The sequence below is a fragment of the Mesoplodon mirus genome (genome assembly GCF_964341445.2).
Source record: "Mesoplodon mirus genome assembly, chromosome: 3".
NCBI classification, from domain to species: domain Eukaryota; kingdom Metazoa; phylum Chordata; class Mammalia; order Artiodactyla; family Ziphiidae; genus Mesoplodon; species Mesoplodon mirus.
Window position 1 is genome coordinate 68605669 of NC_138978.1, and position 24364 is coordinate 68630032.

Sequence of the window (24364 nt, forward strand, 5' to 3'; positions counted from 1 at the left end):
AGAAGCAGAACGCTTGAGAAAAAAAGAGGACAAGATATAAAATGGTCATTGTGAAAAGCAGGGAAGTGCACTTACCAGGGCACTCTTTTACTGTTAGCACTAGTGAATATCCATTTGAAATTTTTTGACATAAATTCTAAAGGAAATCCATGGGCATGGTTGTATAATTTTCTCAAGCATCATTCAAGCTGTTCCGGTACAGGAAATGATTAGGTAGATAGTTGGGTTTAACCAGAATTGTTTTTTCTGGCTAAGTATGATAAATGGAGAGAGGTGCAAGGGGGTGATTCTGTTCTCCACATTTTCCCCCTCTTAAAGACTTCCAGGGCTTCCCTGGTGGTGCAGTGGTTGAGAGTCCGCCTGCCGATGCAGGGGACACAGGTTCGTGACCTGGTCCGGGAAGATCCCACATGCCGTGGAGCGGCTGGGCCCGTGAGCCATGGCTGCTGAGCCTGCACATCCGGAGCCTGTGCTCCGTAGCAGGATAGACCACAACAGTGGGAGGTCTGCGTACCGAAAAAAAAAAAAAAAAAAGACTTCCAGAAGTCTGATGTATGCACACTTTATGTATGTATGATCACTTGATAAGAGTGATGTCCTCACTTACCAATAAGACTTATCAGTAAATATCTATTATTTTACTCCAGCTAACTTGCACTCATTGCTCTAAAATTATAAATCATCGTTAAAATAAATATATTCATGCTGCTACTCTCCTGGAGTATCCATATAGACTTGTCCACGTGAGAAATAATGGAATTGCAAATCAACATCTATTAGCTGCTCAACAGTATAACTGCCTATTTCTTTGAGGTAGCTTCCAGGGTGCCCAAAATTAATTTTTGTATACCACATAGGCTACATGTGATGCATATACACACACACACATATCTACACACATATATTTAAACAGCTTTACTATATAATTGACATACCATAAACTGCACATATTTAAAGGGTACAATTTTATAAGTTTTGACATATGTTCATGTAAAACCATGATCACAATCAAAATACTGAACATATCCATCACCTCAAAAGTTTCCTAGGGCATCATTGTAATCTCTCTGTTCTATCACTTCCCAAGAAAACACTGATCTGCTCTGTCATTAGATATTAGTTTTAATTCTCAAGTTTTATTTAAATGGAATCATATAATTTGTACTTTTTATCTGACTTCTTTCATGCAGCATATTTTGAGATTTTATTCATGTTGTTGCATGTATCAACAGTTCATTTTTATTGATGAGCAGTATTCTACTACATGGCTATACCACTATTTCTTTATCCATTCATTTCTTGATGGACATTTGGGCTGATTTCAGGTTTTGGTGATTACAAATAAAGCTGCTAAGAACATTTATTTAAAAGCCTATCTATGGACATATCTTTTCTTTTCTCTTGGGGAGATATCTAGGAATGGAATAACTGGGTAGTATGGCAAGTGTATTTCTAACTTGTAAAGAAACTGTCAAACTATCTGCTACAGCAGTTTTACATTCCCACCAGCAGTGTATGAGATTTCTAGCTGTTCCATACTCTTACCACTACTTGATATGGTCAGTCTTTTTTATATTAGAAATGTAAACAGGTGCATAATGATATCCCATTCTGGTTTTAATTTGCAGTTCCCTAGTGACTAATAATGTTGAGCATTTTGCAGCATTTGCCCGTTTGTTAATTTTGTTTGTTAATATCAGCACTTATCCACGTATTTGCTGGTTATCTTTTTGGTGAAGTGTCTGTTCAAGTCTTCTGTCCGTTTGTTAATTTTGTTGTTTGCTTTCTTATTGTTGAGTTTTGAGAGTCCTTTATATATTCTGTCCTTTACTAGACAAATGATTTGCAAACATTGTCTCCCAGGTTTTGGCTTATTTTTCCCAGTCTTTTGAAGTTTAAAAATTAAGACCAGATTAGTAGATTGTTCTTTTATAGACTGTGCTTTTGGTGTCATATCTAAGAAATCTTTGACTAACTTAAGATCACGAAGTATTTTTCCAATGTTTTTCTTCTAGAAATTTTATAGTTTTACATTGATCCATTTTTAGTTAATTTTTGTATATAATGTGAGGTACGTATCCAAGTTCTTTTACACACACACACACACACATAGATAAATATTCAATTGTTCCATTACTATTTGTTGAAAAGGCTATTCTTTCTCCACTCTATTGGTTTGCACCTTTGTGAAAAATCAGTTGCCCATATAAGTGTGGATTTATTTTTGAAATTCCTATTCTGTTCCATTGGTCTATTTGTCTAAATTTATCCAATACAATGCTGTTTTGATTATTGTAGCTTTGTAATAATTCTTGAAATCAGATAATGTTAGCCTTCATCTTTGTTTTTGTTTTTGTTTTTCCGAATTGTTTTGTCTATTCTACATCCTTTGTATTTCCAAATGAATTTTTGAATCAGTTTGTCAATTCTGCAAAAATACAAAAAAAAAAATCTGCTGGGATTTTGACTGGGATTTTTCTGTTATTGATTTCTAATTTAATTCCATTGTGGTAAGAGAACATGTTTTGTATGAATTGAATTGTTTAAATTTATTGAGATTTATTTGTAACCCAAATACAGTGTATCTTGGTAAATATTCTGCATGCACTTGAAAACAATGTGCATTTTGCTGTTGTTTGATGGAGTCTTTGATAAATGTTAAGTTAAATTTAGTTGTACTATTGTTCATATCTATAATATTCTTGTAGGTATTTTACCTGTGTCCTAGACTGTAATTAACAATTTCCCTGCTTATTTATTCTTGCAGTTCTATCAGTTTGCTTCATGTATGTCACAGCTCTCTTATTAAGAGAGATAATAATTGATTATGTCCTCTAGATTAGCTGGCTTCTTTATCATTATGAATTGAGCTTCCTTATTCCTGGGAATATCCTTTACTCTGAAATCTACTTTATTATTATAGCCATTCCTGCTTTTTTTTTGGACTAGTGTTAGCATGGTATATCCTTATCCATCCTTTTCATTAAACATATTTGTGTCTTTATATTTAAAGTGACTTTTTTTAGGCAAAATATTGCTTCATGAGTGAGAGAATGTTCCTTCCTCTTCTATTTATTGGAAGAGTGTGTGAAAACTTGATAGTAATTATTTTTAAATATTTGGTGGAGTTTACCAGTGAAGTCATTTGGACCTAGGCTTTTCTTTGTGGGTAGCTTTTAAATTATGAATTCAATCTCTTGTTACATGTCTTTTTAGATTTTCCTTTTCTTTAGGGGTCTATCTCTGCATATAGAATGTCCAGGAATCTGTCCACCTCATGTAAGTTTTCTAATTTGTTAATACAGAGCTGTTCATGGTATTCCCTTATAACCCATTTTATTTTTACAAGGTTGGTAGTAATGTCCTCTCATTCATTTCTGATTTTATTAAGTTCAGTCTTCTCTCTTTTTTTCTCAGTCAGTCTAGCTAAAGGTCTGTCAACTTGTCCACCTTTACAAAGAACCAAATTTTGTTTTCATGATTTTTTTTCTATTGTTTTTCTGTTCTCTATTTCATTGATTTATGCACTAATCATTATGATTTCCTTCCTTCTGCTTGCTTTGGGTTTAATTTGCTCTTTGTTTTCCAGTATCTTAAGATAGAAAGTTAGATTATTGATCTGAGATATTTCTTCTTTTTTAACATAAGCATTTATAGGTATAAATCCTCTTTTAAGCACTGCCTTAGCTGCATCACATACATTTTGGTATGTTGTATATTTATTTTCATTCATCTCAAAGAATTTTCTAATTTCACTTGTGATTTCTTCTTTTAAACCATTAATTATGTAGGAAAGTTTAATTTCCACACATTAACAAATTTCCCAAATTCTTTCTGTTATTGATTTCTACTTTTATTTCACTGTATTCAGATAACACTTTGTGTGATTTCCATCCTTTTAAATTTACTGAGGTTTGTTTTAAGGCCTAGCACATGGTCTGTCCTGGAGAGTGTGCCATATGCCCTCAAGCAGACTGTATATTCTGCCACTGGAGGTGAAGTATTTTATAGATATCTTTTTGGTCAAGTTGGTTTATAGTGTTGTTCAAGTCTTCTGTTTCCCATTGATCTTCTGCCTCCTTGTTATAACATACCCAGTGTTGGAAGTAAGATATTGAAGTGTCCAACTATTATTGTTGAATTATTTTTTCTCTCTGATCCTGTTACTTTTTGCTTCATGTAATTCCAGGCAAGCAACAGGCTCTTAGCTCCATCTCCTGAACTCAGTGGGCCCTCTGGGCTCTTCCGGGGGTACCCCTCCACCACCACAATCTGAAAATTCTCTTAACATAGTAATATGGGGAGACCATAGGGCTTACCTCATTTTTTTCTTGTCTCTGAGGGATCACAGTCAACTCCATGACATCCAAAATGTTGAAAGCTGTTGTTTCATATATGTTGTCTCACTTTCTTTAGTTATTTAGGTGAAAGGGTAAATCTGGCTCCTGTCAGACTCTCTTGGACAGATTATAAGCTATAGTTAAAGTTAAATTTTTGCTAGATAATACCTTAAAACAGGGGTTAACAAACTTTCTCTTAAAGGGCTGGAGAGTATACTATTAATACACTATTACTATTACTAGAACATTACTATTTTAGGCATTGGTCAAAAAGTTTCTGACATAAATACTTAACTCCACCATTGTAGCACAAAAGCAGTCATAAATGAACTGAGTCAGAATGAGTGCTATACCAAAGATATGTCTAGGGAAGGAGGTGGCCAGACTCAGACATAGAGAACAAACCAGTGGTTACTGGTGGGAAGAGGGAAGGGGGAGGGGAAATGTAGGGAGAGGAGAGTAAGAGGTACAAACTATTAGCTGTAAAACAAGCTACAAGAATATATTGTACAACATGGGGAATGTAGCCAATATTGCACAATAACTATAAATGGATTATAACCTTTAAAAATTGTGAATCACTATACGGTACACCTGTAAATTACATAATATTGTACATCAACTACACTTCAATAAAAAAATTTTTTAAAAAGCAGCTGTAAATGAGTGAATGTGGCTGAGCCCCAGTAAAACCTTATTTACAAAAACAGGTGGCTGATATCTGGCTATAATTTGCCAACCTCTAACTTAAGATATTACTCTTTGTTCTTCTCTTTTCCAGACTTCCTTTTATGCGACCCTTCCTCATCTCAGCCAAGTTAGGTAGTTAGTCAATTAAAATTTTTATAAATGGGATAGAAAGAAAAAAGAAACTAAGTTTTTTAAACTGCCAAAATGGGTTATTGAGAATTGAAACTGAAATTTTAAGAGAAGAACTGCAAAGAGTTTATTCCATAATACCAGAAATAGGATAGAAAAAGAGCCAGACAATACATACATATTCTTGTCATCTTCCCCACCCTACTCTCACCCTTTATCCTCACGGGAATAGATGATAGTCACTGGATTTGAGGAGATTAGGAAAATGGAGATATCATATTCCCTCGGTCAGGGGTCTAGAAATGATAAAACATAACAAGGGCAAAACACACAGAGAAGACAGGAGTGAGCTTTAGGAGGCTCTGATTACAGCTTAGGGCCAGCACCAAGGAGACTCCAAAAATCTGTGCCAATATCTACAGACCATAATTTGTGGGGGCACCATTACCTATTCTTTTCATATCTGTAGGGTAAGGGGCTTATGTTGACAGCCCTGGTATATGACTTGATATGTTATCATTCAATAGGATATTTACCCATCCACAGTCTTTGCTGAGCCTTACCCAGTCTGCTCCATGTGGATATTCCCTCTCTTTAATGGCCAAACACTCTTAAATTGTCACCCCTCAAAACAGCCAATGGGATCCTTGTTACTTGGAAAGGGGCAGTGGTATAAAAAGGGAAGTTCCCAATAAATGTTTTGAGCAAAAATTGAAACTGCTGAAACAAATCTTTTTACATCAAACTATCCCAAATATATCCTCCAAATTTAATGAAAATCTTTTTTTTTTTTTTTTGTGAAGTAGTACTGGACAGAGACTTAATTGTCTTAATCAGTAGTGCGATCCATAGTTGCTGATTTAAGGATTCAGTTTTCTTAATCCTTCAGTGTATTTTATTTTCTGGTTGTCTTAATGTCTTTGCTATTTGCCTGACTCTGATTCTACTAGTTAGCATTTCCACCTACACAATTATCATTTAGGCATTCTACAAAAATTTCTATTCTATGTCAACCACCATAGGTGATGGCACCTTTGGAGCACCATTGTTAGCAGAATAATGAGACTATCAGAGCTGCAAGGGCACAGAAAATCATCAACTCCAATTCCACATCTTACAGATGAGGATATTGAGGCCCTGATGAATGAAGAAGCATATCCAGCATCACACATGTGGTCCTCAGGCTAAAATTAGAGGTTTTCTGACCCCCATCCATGTTCTTTCCACAACTCTATGCCACTGGTGATGTCATTTAGTTCAAAAGTTTCCAGTAGAGATTGAAATATGTCTTAATAATTATTTGAGATTCCCTAGGCAGAGGATCCTCCCTTTTAGCACAAAATAATTTTCAAAATAAATATAAAAATAATCAGTGACCAACTGTGACATTCCACTAGCCTATTCAGATGTCACCAAAGACAATACAACTGATGAGAATACTCATCAGGACTGTGAAGTGTCAGTTCACACTGTGAACTATTATCTCCCGCAACAAGAGCCGGTGGCTTTGTTTCTGGCTGCTGTTCTCTCTGACCAACATTATTTTTCTTCACAGTTAGGTCCCTTAGAATTGATTCCAAAAAACTGAACCACACCTAAGCTGGCCTTAGTAATGAGAGATTTATAATGAAGAATCAAGGATATTTCCAAAACCCTAGGGCAAGAAATTCAGCTCACACTTTATCAAGAATTCTCTGGAAGACCATGGTTTCTCACCTCCTCCACTTTGCACGTCTGCCCCCCATTCTTCTGTTCTGTTTGTTTTTTTTAATCAGGTGTGTTCTGTCCGTGCTTGCTAATTAATCTACGGAATCTAAAGATTTCTGCTGAGAAACAGCAGCCTCCGTCCCCTCAAGTCCACATCCTTTACAGGTATAGTACCTATTCTAAAAAATTTGTGGGAACATAAAGTAAGTTACTGAAATTTCTAATATAGCCAAGTATACAAATAATGCTCACTGTAAAAATTCCTTATATAGGTGTAAAAGTGGAGAATTTAAAAAATGCTTCCAACTCTCTTATATTTACTTCACCTTAATCCCATAGAGGAGGCAGCCAGATGTCACTGACTCCATTTTACAGCTAGAAAAACAAACTCAGAGACTTTAAGTGATTTACCCAGGCAGCAGAGTCAGATCTTGAATCCAGGTTTCTTGGCTTCTAGTCCATATGCCCTTTCAATACCCACATCCATAGCCACTGGCTTATGAAAGGAAGAAATCGTGTTGATGTTGCGGAGATGATGACAGAGACCAAAGAATACATGAACCGAGTAGCCACCTGACTATTTTAAAACTTGGTTCAGAGTTCTGTCATTCCATAAACTGTTTATTATTCTTGGACCCAACTGTACCTTTCTTTTTTTTCCCCCTGCTCTTCCATGTGAACACACCAAATTATTTTAATCTGTGTTTTCAAATTTTTACTTAACTTTTAACTTCCTGTAGTCTGATTCCTTTTCTGATAGTGAACCAGGAGTGACCTGCAAAACTCGCAGAAAATAATGTGGATGATGATAAAAATGACAATAACAATTACCAAGGCCAGTCATCTATAGGATTAGATTTTCCTTTGAAACTGAGGAACAGCATAAAAAATGTGAAGAAAAATGTTAAATATCTGCGACTAGATGAAAGAATTCCTTATTCAGTGATTGATATGAAGTCTGAGGAACTAACTCCATGTGTTAAAACAGAACAGAAAACATGAGTACAAAGGTATTATGCAAACAAAGAACAGCATTTCCATGTGTACAAGTTTAACTGGGGCTGAAGTGAGCTCTGGGGCACCTTCCCCAGCACAGAAAAGGGAATCTGGGATTCATATCTAAAACATTTTTCACATTTGGATCATTGTTTACATAAATGTAAGGTGGTAGTTTCCAGTAGGGTATCATGCATCAGAATCTGCTAGTGAATAAAATGGGCACAAATTTTAAATGTTTCCAAGGCATATATAGACAAACACAATGTTAATATGCGATGATAGCGTCAGGCTACATCAAGTAAAGAGGATAATATCTCCATGTAAGATATCTTCCGCCTAGAAGTGTGCCATCTGAGGACACTAAGGATTAAATCTCGAAGAAACAAATGTACCTTCTAAACTTAAAAAAAAAAAAATCTATTCATACGGCTCATAGGCCCAGCCTAAAAGAAAACTTGGCTGTAGCATTTTAATTCCAATGGAAACTACAACTGATCCTGCTCACTAAAATGTTCGTTTACATAACTTTAATTAACCATCATAAAATGGATGTGTGCTTTGTGCTCTTTATAAAATGACCATTGCATCAAATAATGTCAATTATTATACTAATAATCAAGAAGGAAAAGAAAGTAATGTCTCTTATCTGGGGAATGAACATTCTTACAGCAACTGCTAGTCTTCCTTTCATTTAAAACTTCTTCCTTAACTCTGCTTAAACTCAATACACGTAACTCTTCTGACTCCTGATCACAATTTCATCAAGTCTCTGTTCCTCCATATTCACCTCTCCCTAGGCTGATACACTGGACCATAAGAGTGATGGGAAACAATGGAAGAAACAACCAAACCAGGCTATGAGGATAAAGGAAAAATGTTAGCCAACAGAAACCCAGTCCTTTAACCCTGAAACCTCAAGGTTTAGAAGGTGTGTGTGTGTGGGGAAAGAAACTATGGAAGAATGCAGTGAACTGAACAGGTGAGTAGCAGTGACAGTAAGCATGGCCCTTTCCCTTATTAACCATGAGGATCTCTACTGGGTACAACCAAGTCACTTAATCTCTTTGGAGGTCAGTTTCCTTATTTGCACAAAGGGAATACTGAACCCCCCCCCCCAGTTTAGAGAGCTATTGAAGGAATCAAATGTAAAAGTTTTTTGGAATTTATTTTTCTCAATAAAGCACTTTATAAATATAAAGGGACTTTAAAAATATTTTATTCTTGTTTATGGCCTATTTTCTAATCTTCACTCTCCTGTTCTAACTTCTCATTAACTCCTTTTTATCTCTCTTCACTCTGTATTTAACTTTAAAACATGAAAGACTTTTATTACAATTCACACATAGTTGAAAAACCACTTTGGCCTGAGGTAATACTTCAACTCACATAAGTGGCAAGTTCTACACACACTTACAAGCTCAGTGTCAGATCTCTTCACCCAGGGCATGCTAAGCCCATCTTACTGTGGCCAGTTAAGGGTGGATGGAGTCTTAAAGCCCCTTCTCTTCTGGGTTTGGTTGGTGCTCAAAACCAACTAAAACCCCCTGGTACTACATAAACTACAGTCAAATCTAGAAAAAAAGTGGAAATAATTATCGTTTTATGGAGTCATTTTAAAAATACAAACATCTTTTCTATTATTTTCCTTTTCTTTTAAATAACCCAGAAGTAATGAGACTTCCTAGGGATTAATTTGCTCATCTGACCAAATCTGGCTCAACATCCTGACAATGTCTGGTTAAAAGATGTGACCACCACAAACATAGCTTCTCATCCCCAACACCATGTTTTACTCATTACCTGGCAAAGGTATAAGCCAAAATTCTTGTAAACCTCCTGATTTCCCGCTCATAATTTGGGGAAGTAAACCATGGCCGAGAAACCACATGAAACTCCATTAAATGAATCTAAATAAATGATATCTCTGCAAATGAATCACCACTTACCCAAACACCATGCACTGCAAAGAGACACAAATGGTCAATAAATACCAGATTCCCAATAACCACAACACACAGATTCAACCTCAGGGACAACTCCATCTCAACTGAATGTAGAGAGAAAGCAATATCTATGACTCCTGGTCATGGCTACAAACGTGCAGATTAAACAGCAGCCCTCGAGTGTCTGTGTAACAACTGCCTCACAATACAGGGTAAGTTAGGAAAACTGAGTCAGAACATTAAAATGGATGCTGATTTTAGACAGGAGCAAAGAAGAAAAGATTTTAAGGACTGATCACTGCTTTGAAAGAATACACATGAAGTAACTTAAATTGCACAACTTTTTCATGATCACAGTAACACCATTTTCTCAGCAAGATTTATGACATTGCCCTTTATTTTTTAAACAATGTTTGTGGAGTTCTTATTGGTTTTAGGGACTGCACTAAGTGCTTGGGACATAACAAACAACAGAAATATATTTCCTACCCTTACAAGCCAAATCCAATCCACTGGCTTTTTTTCATAAATAAAGTTTTACTAAAATGCAATAATTTGATTATGTATTGTTCATGACTGGTTTGCTATGACTATGCTACAATGAAAGAATCAAATAGTTGTGACAGGGAATGTTTGGCCCACAAAGCCTAAAATATTTACTATCTGTCCCTTACAGAAAAAAAAAAAAATTGCCAACCTCTGATCTAGAGGGATAAATGGACAAATATACAGGAAATTATAATACTGTTTAATTAGAGTTAGGATGTGGGAATTCTGAAGTTCCATATCAGGATTTGGAGGATCAAGGAAGACTGAGGTAATATTTAAATGGAGACCTCGAAATGAGTAAGTAGCAGTCAGATGATGGGAAGAGAAAAAGTTATTCCAAAGGAAGGTCACATTCAAAGGCAGGGAGGCAAGAGAGAATGTCCCATTCAGGGAACTGAAAGTACAGTAGGTCAACTTGGCTGGAACAAGGAGAGGGAGGGGAGTAGGGATGAGAGGTGACGGCAGAGAGGAAATCAGGATCCAGATTACAAATGTTCCTCTATATTAGCCTAAGAAGTTTTGAAATTATTCTGACGGTTTATGTCGTGGAATGAATTAATTGAGCTGTAGGACTTTAGTGTTTATAGAAGATTTATGATAAGACATTTCTGATATAGCCACCAGGAAAACAAAAGCAATGAACTTTGAAATTGATATTCATCAGGAAATGCTAACATTCAAATTAATCTAGGCCTGCAACCCCTACCAACCCATGGCTCTGGGAATTAAGTGCCTGTGACAGCATAAAACTAAAATTTCCTGTAACTCTTAACACAATGCTTCAACTCCAGTTTGTGCTGACAGTATAACCACGTCTGAAAAGATAGTCAGTGATGGTGCTGAAAGAGGAATCCAACCTGCCCTGCCTGAAAACTGAGGCAGCCAAGGCAACTTAGGTTTGATATCTGTCCTTTCCATAAAATGCCTATATAATCACCCATGGTTTTTACCCTATCTCATTGGCTGCTCCATCTCAGTCTTACTTCCTTGTCCTCCCTCTTGTCCTAGACCTTTTAACGTTGGAGTCCCTAGCACTCAGTCTTTAGCCCTATTCTCTACCCACACTAACTCATTTAGTGAATGAATCCAGTCTTATTGCTTTAAATATCACTCAGAAACTAATGTTTCCCAAATGTTCTCCTGAACTTCAGTCTTGTTCATCCTCTTGCCTATTTGATATGCCCACTTTGGTGTCCAGTAGATATCACAAACTCAATATATCCCTCACCAAACTTCCTCCTCTCAAAACTACTTAACCTGCAATCTTTTCCATTTTATTTGATAGTAACTACATCACTTCAACGATTCAGATCAAACATGTTGAGGTCATCCATGACTCCTCTCTTTTTCTCACACCGCTCATCCAATCTGTCAGGAAATCCTCTTGGTTCTGACATCAATATATATACAAAATTTAACCTTTCTCTTCACCTCCACAGTTGCCACCCACCACCATTATCTCTCACCTAGACTACTGAAATAGCTTCCTAACTGTTCTGCCTGATTCAATCCTTTTCCCTTCAAGCCTATTCTCAACACAGGAGTTAGAGTGATTCATTTAAAATAGAAGTTAAAATGTATAATTCTTCTGTTCATAACTTTGTACTGACTTCCTGTCTCACCGAAATGGCTATGCCCTCCCCATTCCTGGTCCCCATTACGTCTCCACTCTTTAACTCCTACAATTCTCCCCCTCATTCACTGCACCGTAGACCTACTGATCCTTTTGCCATTTCTCAAATATACCAGGGATAAACCAGGGATGCTCCTGCCTTTGGGTTTACGTACTGGCTGTTTATTCTACCTGATATGCTATTACCCCCAGATAATCACATGGCCAATTACTTCGTAGTAGATTGGATAATTGACATCAATTCTCTATCCTTCCCTACATCCACACTCTTGCCTCATCATGGGTATAGTATACTTCCCTGTCCCTTGACTTCAGCCTTGGTCATTTGACTTCCTTTGCCAAAGGTATATGGGCAGAAGCAACAGTGAGCCAATATGAGACTAGTCCTGGAGAAGATTGCTACTTGAATTTTCATCACCTTGAAAAGTCTTTCCCCTACCTGACTGTACTATTTAGGTTATGTCCTAGAGTGAACATAATGGAAGAGAATTACTCTAGCCAACCTACCAACCATTGAGCAAGAATAAATGATTGCTGTTTTAAACCAGGGATTGGCAAACTTTTCCTATAAAGGGCCAGATAGTATATATTTTAGGCTTTGGAGACTATATAGTCTCTGTTGTAACTATTCAACAACACTAGCTTGAAAGCAGCCATAGACAATATGCAAATGAACATGGAACATGTCTGTGTTCCAATAGAACTTATTTACATAAACAGGCTGGGGTGAAATAGGATCAGAACTGGCTCTGACTCCAAAACCCTCTCACTGTCTATTAAATCACCATAATAACATTTAATTTCATTAAGGCCAGGGGTCTAGGGAAACTCATGATATTTTATATAAAAAATGAAAGCAACAATGATCAGTGGATATTGTTGATAAAATATACATCTATCTGGTTCAACTTTTACTTCATCATTTTTTTTGACTGACAATCTTATAAGGATCATCCAACCACTTGTTACTTTATATCTTGGTATATCATTGTTGATTTTGCCAAATTTTCCTTCACTGAATAAGGACTTCTGACCTGCTTTGTACCCATGTTCCTGACTTAGTCTGTGCTTGCCTTGAAGCTATTAGACGAAGCTTCCTAAAGTTAATCCAACATCCTTAAGTTCCAATGGCATTTGGACTTTCTTGGTCTGCTACTCCACTTGACTTTGCATTTGAATTACCTCAGTATGTACTAGGTCACTGACAGTACTCAAGAGCCACATTTCTCTCTAAAGTCCCACTGTCTCTCTGGCCCAGACTTAGAACGTATACAATGAGCTACTGACCTCTCAATATTTTATGAGTGTTCACTTTCACAAGTTATAATCACTAACACTGCCAGGTGATGTTAGTTCTCATCCCTCCTGCTTTGTAGTAAACTAGAAATTTTAAATTTCAGCTTCCAGAAAACAGAATTTTGGAATCACATTTTTATTCCTTGTAGGATTTCAAGTGTACCCTACAGAGGCCTTTTTATATCATTCATGTCTAGAGCCTATCAATGCCCTTCAATGAAAGCCTATACTATGAAGTCAAATTAGACCAGCCTTTAGATACTGGTTTCACTACCAAATAATTGTGTATATTTGGACAAGTTATGTAATGTCCTCAGTTTCTTTATCTCTAAAGTATTTTACTGAAATTTCACTTCATAGTGTTTGTTTGGAAGGTTAAATGAGATAATTAATGGGTGCCTTGATAACATTTTTTAGAGATAAGTATGTGTGTGTATGTGTGTGTGTGTGTGTGTGTGTATATATATATATATATATATATATATATAATACCTTCCCACCCCCACCCTGCATTTTCCTCTTTTGTTTACTTTCTGGAAAGTTGATTATCACCTCCAAGCCTATTATTACAGAGAGAGATGTGTTGGGGAAGAAAAATAGAAAGATCCTATAAGTATGACTGGCTTTTACTTTAAAAAAAAAAACAAACAGTTTAGGGGAACGGATTCATGAGCACAGAATATCTTGAAGATATATGAAAGCAAATGTTTTTTAGCATAGAATGTAAGGATTCCCATGTGCAAGGGAAGGAGATATGTGGAAAAAGTATCTGGATCTCAAAATCAAACGAGATGTATACCTTGCTTCTGGCAGTACCACTGGGCTTTGACAAGATCCCAAGAAATTACATATGCCTGGCATGTCAGGTTTATGAAAGATTATAATGAGAGAAAAATCTAGGCAGGTAGCTTGGGGTCAGATTTTGCCACTTTACAGAGTTTGTACTTTGTTTAACAGAGAGTGACAAGTTTTAAGATGAGGTGAGACTTCGTTCAACAGCTATTTTAGGAAGATTAATCTGCGGTAAGTCATAATTGAAGGACAGAGAAAACTGAAGGAGAGAGAAACTGGTGGCAAAGAAAGACTGGAAGGAAAGACAGGAGTTAGGGCTTACTGTAATAGCCAGAGCCTGTGGGGATAAAATATTAAACTTGTATTGTTTGAGCCTCCCAATTCCTGAACTTTAAAGGTTGGGTGAAGAAAGCACTTTGGCCAAGATTTCAAGATGCTCTTGGCCTTGCCAGACAGAATTACAGCCACCTGTGAGCTAAACCAGACCTTGAAACACAAATGTGCTAGAAATCCCATTTAACCTGGCCTCAGTATCCTAGGTGTATTATAGAATGGATCTTTTGTCTTCTTTTCAGCAATTCACTTATGATAACCTCAGGTCTAAGAGGTAGGAAATCAGATGCTACTAAAAAGGTCAGTCCGTGAGAGGACTGAGTAGCTCACTGATTGTAATGGTTCCAGAATCAGGCTTCCTGCATTCTTAAAAGCAAAGGGTGTGTGTGGTGTTTTTTTTTACACAGCACTCCAGGATCTTTTTACCTATTTGAAAAGTCATTATTGCCATTAAAATACAAACGGTACTTTCATTGGCTTTAAACAACATATATTAAAAAGCTTTGACGGTTGCCAGTTAGGCTTAGAGAAGCTCTTTCACATTTCTTGGAGCTGTTTTCTCTCACCAACAAGAAAGTCAGAATCCCTCTGATTACAATAAAGTATTAACAAGATACTGACTCTGCCTAAAAATTTAGTGACTACTGAATATAGAAATAAATATCACATGATTGGTTATCCAATAATTACAGAAAGTAGTTCGGGACTAAAGATTACTTACCTAACCTCCATTTTGCCTTAGAGTGGAATCTAGAGAGAGGATTAAATCTCAAATCTTCTAAGAGCCCACTATGTTCCGAGTACTTTGCTAGGCCCTTAGCATGCATTATTTCACTCAAACCTTATAACAGGGGAGGGGGAAGGGTAAGCTGCGACAAAGTGAAAGAGCGGCATGGACATATATACACTACCAAACGTAAGGTAGATAGCTAGTGGGAAGCAGCCGCATAGCACAGGGAGATCAGCTCGGTGCTTTGTGACCGCCTGGAGGGGTGGGATAGGGAGGGTGGGAGGGAGATGCAAAAGGGAGGGGATATGGGAACATATGTATATGTATAACTGATTAAATTTGTTATAAAGCCAAAAAAAAAAAACCTTATAACAACTCAATAAGCTAAATATTACTATGTTTATTTAACAATGGAGAAAATAGAGCCTCAGAGAAGTAAGATCACATGACAAAAATAAATACATAAAAATGTATTGATGCTGGGATTTTACGCCAAGATTGTTTCTCAACTTCTAGAAAAGATAGTATAGAGATTCAGGAGCAGACGGTGGAAGAGTAGGACGCAAAGATCACCGTCCTCCCCACAGATACATCAGAAATACATCTACACATGTAAATGCTCCTACAGAACACCCACTGAATGCTGGCAGAAGACCTCAGACCTCCCAAAAGGCGAGAAACTCCCCGACGTACCTGGGTAGGGCAAACGAAAAAAGAAAAAACAGAGACCAAAGAAAAGAGACGGGACCTGCACTAGTGGGAGGGAGCTGTGAAGCAGTAAAGGTTTCCACACACTAGAAGCCCCTTCGTGGGCGGAGACTGCAGGTGGCAGAAGCTTCAGAGCCACGGAGGAGAGCGCAGCAAAAGGGGTGCAGAGGGCAAAGAGGAGAGATTCCCGCACAGAGGATCGGTGCTGACCAGCACTCACCAGCCCGAGAAGCTTATCTGCTCACCACCAGGACGGGCGGGGGCTGGGAGCTGAGGCTCGGGCTTCAGTCAGAGCGCAGGGAGAGGACTGGGGTTGGCTGCGTGAACACAGCCTGAAGGGGGCTAGTGCACCACAGCTAGCCAGGAGGGAGTCCGGGGGAAAGACTGGACCTGCCGAAGAGGCAAGAGACTTTTTCTCCCTTCTTTGTTTCTGGGTACGCGAGGAGAGGGGATTAAGAGCATTGCTTAAAGGAGCTCCAGAGACGGGCGCAAGCCGCGGCTATCAGCGCGGATCCCAGAGACGGGCATGAGATGCTAAGGCAGCTGCTGCCGCCACCAAGAAGCTTGTGTGCAACCACAGGTCACTATCCCCACATCCCCTCCTGGGAGCCTGTGCAGCCCGCCACTGCCAGGGTCCCGTGATACAGGGACAACTTCCCCGGGAGAACGCACGGTGTGCCTCAGGCTGGTGCAACATCACGCCTGCCTCTGCCGCTGCAGGCTCGCCCCGCATCCATACCCTTCCCTCCCCGCGGCCTGAGTGAGCCAGAGTCCCCAAATCAGTGGCTCCTTTAACCCCGTCCTGTCTGAGTGAAGAACAGACGCCCTCAGGTGACCTACACGCAGAAGCGGGGCCAAATCCAAAGATGAACCCCGGGAGCTGTGCAAACAAAGAAGAAAATGGGAAATTTCTCCCAGCAGCCTCAGGAGCAGCAGATTAAAGCTCCACAATCAACTTGATGTACCCTGCATCTGGGGAATACCTGAATAGACAACAAATCATCCCAAATTGGGGAGGTGGACATTGGGAGAAATATAGATTATTTTTTCCCCTTTTCCTCTTTTTGTGAGTGTGTATATGTATGCTTCTGTGTGAGATTTTGTCTGTGTACCTTTGCTTTCACCATTTGTCCTAGGGCTCTGTCTGTCCGTTTTTGTTTGTTTGTTTTGTTTGTTTTTTACTTTTTAAATTTTTTTCTTAATAATTATTTTTTATTTTAATGACTATTTTATTTTATCATATTTTATCCTCTTTTTTTTCTTTCTTTCTTTCTTTCTATTTTTTCTCCCTTTTATTCTGAGCTGTGTGGAGGAGAGTCTCTTGGTGCTCCAGACAGGCATCAGGCCTGTGCCACTGAAGTGGGAGAGCCAACTGCAGGACACTGGTCCACAAGAGACTTCCCAGCTCCACGTAATATCAAATGGCGATAATCTCCCAGAGATCTCCATCTCAACACCAACACCCAGCTTCACTCAACGACCAGCAAGCTGCAGTGCTGGACACCCTATGCCAAACAACTATCAAGACAGGAACTCAACCCCACCCATTAGCAGAGAGGCTGCCTAAAATCATAATAAGGCCACAGACAACCCAAAACACACCACCAGACATGGACCTGCCCACCAGAAAGACAAAATCCAGCCTCATCCACCAAAACACAGGCACTAGTCCCCTCCAACAGGAAACCTACACAACCCACTGAACCAACCTTACCTACTGGGGAAAGACAGCAGAAACAACGGGAACTACGAACCTGCAGACTGCGAAAAGGAGACCACAAACACAGCAAGATAAGAAAAATGAAAAGACAGAAAAACACAGAGCAGATGAAGGAGCAAGGTAAAAACCTACCAAACCTAACAAATGAAGAGGAAAGAGGCAGTCTACCTGAAAAAGAATTCAGAATAATGATAGTAAAGATGATCCAACATTGTGGAAATAGAATAGAGCAAATGCAAGAAACATTTAACAAGGACCTACAAGAACTAAAGAGGAAACAAGCAATGATGAGCAACACAATAAATGAAATTAAAAATACTCTAGAAGGGATCAATAGCAGAATAACTGAGGCAGAAGAACGGAGAAGTGACCTGGAAGATAAAATAGTGGAAATAACTACTGCAGAGAAGAATAAAGAAAAAACAATGAAAAGAACTGAGGACAGTCTCAGAGACCTCTGGGACAAAATTAAATGCACCAACGAATTATAGGGGTTCCAGAAGAAGAAGAGAAAAAGAAAGGGACTGAGAAAATATTTGAAGAGATTATAGTGGAAAACTTCCCTAATATGGGAAAGGAAATAGTTAATCAAGTCCAGGAAGCACAGAGAGACCCATACAGGATAAATCCAAGGAGAAACATGCCAAGACACATATTAATCAAACTATCAAAAATTAAATACAAAGATAAAATATTAAAAGCAGCAAGGGAAAAACAACAAATAACCCATAAGGGAATCCCCATAAGGTTAACAGCTGATCGTTCAGCAGAAACTCTGGAAGCCAGAAGGGAGTGGCAGGACATATTTAAAGTGATAAAGGAGAAAAACCTACAACCAAGTTTACTCTACCTAGCAAGGATCTCATTCAGATTTGATGGAGAAATTAAAACGTTTACAGACAAGCAAAAGCTGAGAGAGTTCAGCACCACCCAACCAGCACTACAACAAATGCCAAGGGAACTTCTCTAGGCAAGAAACACAAGAGTAGGAACAGACCTACAATAACAAACCCAAAACAATTAAGAAAATGGGAATGGGAACATACATATCAAAAATGGCCTTAAGTGTAAATGGATTAAATGCTCCCCCCAAAACACACAGACTGGCTGAATGGATACAAAAACAAGACCCATATATATGCTGTCTACAAGAGACCCACTTCAGACCTAGGGACACATCCAGACTGAAAGTGAGGGGATGGAAAAAGATATTCCATGCAAATGGAAATCAGAAGAAAGCTGGAGTAGCAATTCTCATATCAGACAAAATAGACACTAAAATAAAGACTATTACAAGAGACAAAGAAGGACACTACATAAACAGCAAGGGATCGATCCAAGAAGAAGATATAACAATTGTAAATATTTATGCACCCAACATAGGAGTACCTCAATACATAAGGCAAATACCAACAGCCATAAAAGGGGAAATTAACAGTAACACAATCATAGCAGGGGACTTTAACACTCCACTTTCACCAATGGACAGATCATCCAAAATGAAAATAAATAAGGAAACACAAGCTTTAAATGATACATTAAACAAGATGGACTTAATTGATATTTATAGGACATTCCATCCAAAAACAACAGAATACACATTTTTCTCAAGTGCTCATGGAACATTCTCCAGGATAGATCATATCTTGGGTCACAAATCTAGCCTTGGTAAATTTAAGAAAATTGAAATCATATCAAGTATCTTTTCCGACCACAACGCTATGAGACTAGATATCAATTACAGGAAAATATCGGTAAAAAATACAAACACATGGAAGCTAAACAATACACTACTTAATAACGAAGTGATCACTGAAGAAATCAAAGAGGAAATCAAAACATACGTAGAAACCAATGACAATGGAGACACGATGACCCAAAACCTATGGGATGCAGCAAAAGCAGTTCTAAGAGGGAAGTTTATACCAATACAATCCTACCTTAAGAAACAAAAGAACATCTCAAATAAACAACCTAACCTTGCACCTAAAGCAAGTAGAGAAAGAAGAACAAAAAAACCCAAACGTAGCAAAAGGAAAGAAATCATAAAGATCAGATCAGAAATAAATGAAAAAGAAATGAAGGAAACGATAGCAAAGATCAATAAAACTAAAAGCTGGTTCTTTGAGAAGATTAACAAAATTGATAAACCATTAGCCAGACTCATCAAGGAAAAAGAGAGAAGACTCAAATCAATAGAATTAGAAATGAAAAAGGAGAAGTAACAACTGTCATGGCAGAAATACAAAGGATCATGAGAGATGACTACAAGCAACTATATGCCAATAAAATGGACAACCTGGAAGAAATGGAGAAATCCTTAGAAATGCACACCCTGCTGAGACTGAACCAGGAAGAAATAGAAAATATGAAAAGATGAATTACAAGCACTGAAATTGAAACTGTGATTAAAAATCTTCCAGCGGGGGCTTCCTTGGTGGCGCAGAGGTTGAGAGTCCACCTGCCAATGCAGGGGACACGGGTTCGTGCCTCTGTCAGGGAAGATCCCACATGCAGCAGAATGGATGGGCCCGTGAGCCATGGCTGCTGGGCCTGCGCATCCAGAGCTTGTGATCCACAACGGGAGACGCCACAACAGTCAGAGGCCCATGTACCACACACACACACAAAAAAAAATCTTCCAGCAAACAAAAGCCCAGGACCAGATGGCTTCACAGGCAAATTCTATCACACATTTAGAGAAGAGCTAACACTTATCCTTCTCAAACTCTTCCCAGAAATAGCACAGGGAGGAACACTCCCAAACTCATTCTGCAAGGCCACCATCACTCTGATAACAAAACCAGACAAAGATGTCAAAAAGAAAGAAAACTACAGGCCAATATCACTGATGAACATAGATGTAAAAATTCTCAACAAAATACTAGCAAACAGAATCCAACAGCACACATTAAAAGGATCATACACCATGATCAAGTGGGATTTATTCCAGGAACGCAAGGATTCTTCAGTATATGCAAATCAATCAACGTGATACACCATATTAAAAAATTGAAGTAGAAAAACCATATGATCATCTCAATAGATGCAGAGAAAGCTTTTGACAAAATTCAACACCCATGTATGATAAAAACCCTGCAGAAAGTAGGCATAGAGGGAACTTTCCTCAACATAATAAAGGCCATATATGACAAACCCACAGCCAACATCATACTCAAAGGTGAAAAACTGAAACCATTTCCACTAAGATCAGGAACAAGACAAGGCTGCCAACTCTCACCACTTTATTCAACATAGTTTTGGAAGTTTTAGCCACAGCAATCAGAGAAGTGAAAGAAATTTTAAAAATCCAAATCGGAAAAGAAGAAGTAAAGCAGTCACTGTTTGCAGATGACGTGACACTATACATACAGAATCCTAAAGATGCTACCAGAAAACTACTAGGGCTAATCAATGAATTTGGTAAAGTAGCAGGATACAAAATTAATGCACAGAAATCTCTGCCATTCTTATACATTAGTGATGAAATATCTGAAAGTGAAATTAAGAAAACACTCCCATTTACCATTGCAACTAAAAGAATAAAATATCTAGGAATAAACCTACCTATGGAGACAAAAGACCTGTATGCAGAAAATTATAAGACACTGATGAAAGAAATTAAAGATGATACAAATAGATGGAGAGATATACAATGGTCTTGGATTGGAAGAATCAACATTGTGAAAATGACTTTACTACCCAAGGCAATCTACAAATTCAATGCAACCCCCATCAAACTACCACTGGCATTTTTCACAGAACTAGAACAAAAAATTTCACAATATGTATGGAAACACAAAAGGCCCCGAATAGCCAAAGCAATCTTGAGACAGAAAAACGAAGCAGGAGGAATCAGGCTCCCTGACTTCAGACGACACTACAAAGCTACAGTAATCAAGACAGTATGGTACTGGCACAAAAACAGAAATATAAATCAATGGAGCAGGATAGAAAGCCCAGAGATAAACCCACACACATATGGTCACCTTATCTTTCATAAAGGAGGCAAGAATATACAGTGGAGAAAAGATAGCCTCTTCAATACGTGGTGCTGGGAAAACTGGACAGGTACATGTAAAAGTATGAGATTAGATCATTCCCTAACACCATACACAAAAATAAACTCAAAATGGATTAAAGACCTAAATGTAAGGCCAGACACTATTAAACTCTTAGAGGAAAACATAGGCAGAACACTCTCTGACATAAATCAGAGCAAGATCCTTTTTGACCCACCTCCTAGAGAAATGGAAATAAAAACAGAAATAAACAAATGGGACCTAATGAAACTTCAAAGCTTTTGCACAGCAAAGAAAACCATAAACAAGACCAAAAGACAACCCTGAGAATGGGAGAAAATATTCGCAAATGAAGCAACTGACAAAGGATTAATCTCCAAAATATACAAGCCCCTCATGCAGCTCAATAACAAAAAACCAAACAACCCAATCCAAAAATGGGCAGACCTGGGTTTCCTGGTGGTGCAGTGGTTGAGAGTCTGCCTGCCGATGCAGGGGACATGGATTTGTGTCCCGGTCTGGGAGGATCCCACACGCCGTGGAGCGGCTAGGCCCGTGAGCCATGCCCGCTGAGCCTGCGCGTCCGGAGCCTGTGCTCCGCAACGGGAGAGACAACAACAGTGAGAGGCCCGCGTACCACAAAAAAAAAAAAAAAAAAATGGACAGACCTAAATAGACATTTCTCCAAGGGAGATATACAGATTGCCAACAAACACATGAAAGAATGCTCAACATCATTAATCATTAGAGAAATGCAAATCAAAACTACAATGAGATATCATCTCACACCAGTCAGAATGGCCATCATCAAAAAATCTACAAACAATAAATGCTGGAGAGGGTGTGGAGATAAGGGAACACTCTTGCACTGTTGGTGGGAATGTAAATTGATACAGCGACTATGGAGTACAGTATGAAGGTTTCTTAAAAAACTACAAATAGAAGTACCATATGACCCAGCAATCCCACTACTGGGCATATACCCTGAGAAAACCATAATTTCAAAAGAGTCATGTATCAAAATGTTCATTGCAGCTCTATTTACAATAGCCCGGAGATGGAAGCAACGTAAGTGTCCATCAACAGATGAATGGATAAAGAAGATGTGGCACATATATACAATGGAATATTACTCAGCCATCAAAAGATACAAAATTGAGTTATTTGTAGTGAGGTGGATGGACCTAGAGTCTGTCATACAGAGTGAAATAAGTCAGAAAGAGAAAAACAAATACCGTATGCTAACACATATATATGGAATCTAAGAAAAAAAAAAGGTCATGAAGAACCTAGGGGTAAGACAGGAATAAAGACACAGACCTACTAGAGCATGGACTTGAAGATATGGGGAGGGGAAAGGGTAAACTGTGACAAAGTGAGAGAGTAGCACGGACATATATACACTACCAATCGTAAAATAGATAGCTAGTGCAAAGTAGCTGCTAGCACAGGGAGATCAGCTCGGTGGTTTGTGACCACCTAGAGGGGTGGGATAGGGAGGGTGGGAGGGAGGGAGATGCAAGAGGGAAGAGATATGGGAACATATGTATATGTATAACTGATTCACTTTGTTATAAAGCAGAAACTAACACGACATTGCAAAGCAATTATACTCCAATAAAGATGTTAAAAAAAAAAGACAGTATAGAAAAGTATATGACTAATTCCCAAATGAAATATATAAGAACTATTGATTAGCATTGAGGAAAAAAGGAAGAAAGGCACTTCCAACATGTAAGGTACTTTATATGTGCTACCTCATTAGTATTAGTCCCATTTTGTATATGTGGAAATTAGAGAGCTGGAACTGAACTCTATCTTTGTGACTCCAAAACTCCTGCTGTCTCCTACTGCAAAGAATCATAGAATGCTAGATTAAAAAGAAACCCTATCTCATCCAAAATGTTCATTTAATTGATGAGTGTGTAGAGGCCAATAGGCTAAGTGATTTGTCCAAAGGCAAACAAGTTGTCCATAATCAAGAGTTCTGTGTCTTCTCCTGAGGTTCTTACCAAGCACCCAGGTCCATTGTTCTCCTAAATTATGAGGATTGTCCCTCAAAGTCTATCCTTGTTGAACTTTCACTAAGGGTTCTGTCATTCTCAGGAGTACTCCTTTGCTACTCTAAATGTCTGTCTTTCACTATGTCTTTCTTCTCAACCTCTCTAGAACAATGATTCCTAACTCTGGGTTTTTAATCCCCAATTTTGTTAAAGCTGCTCCTGTTCCATTCTTCCCCATTTCTATACATCCAGGTGCCTCCATCCACCTGGTTCTTCATGATAGAAAGTGTAAGCCATTCTTAATAACTCATTCACAGTCTCCCCAGTCCACCCTATGGTCAATCTCTACTGCCTTCACAATACATGTCCACTTCACTTTGTCTCCACTGCCCTGCCATTAATCTGGTCCAAATCACCATCATCTCTCACCAAGCCCTATGCAGTAACCTCCTGATAGATATCCCCCACTGAACAGCCCATCTCTTTTCACTTTTGTTCTCTTGCAATCTATTCTTCACACAACAAGAAGTCAGAGTATCTATTAAAGGTACTAAGCTTATTTTTAGATCTCTTTGAACCTTTCAATGACTTCCAGTGCACTTAAGATCAAATTTTAAAATTGTAACATGGCCCTCAGGTGCCTGTATAATCCACCTGAATCTACCTCTCAGTGTTGCCTTGTACCACTCTCTCCATCACTATACTTCAAACACATTGACTATCTCTCATTCCTGACACCTTCAGCTCATCCTTCCAGTATTTTACCAGTT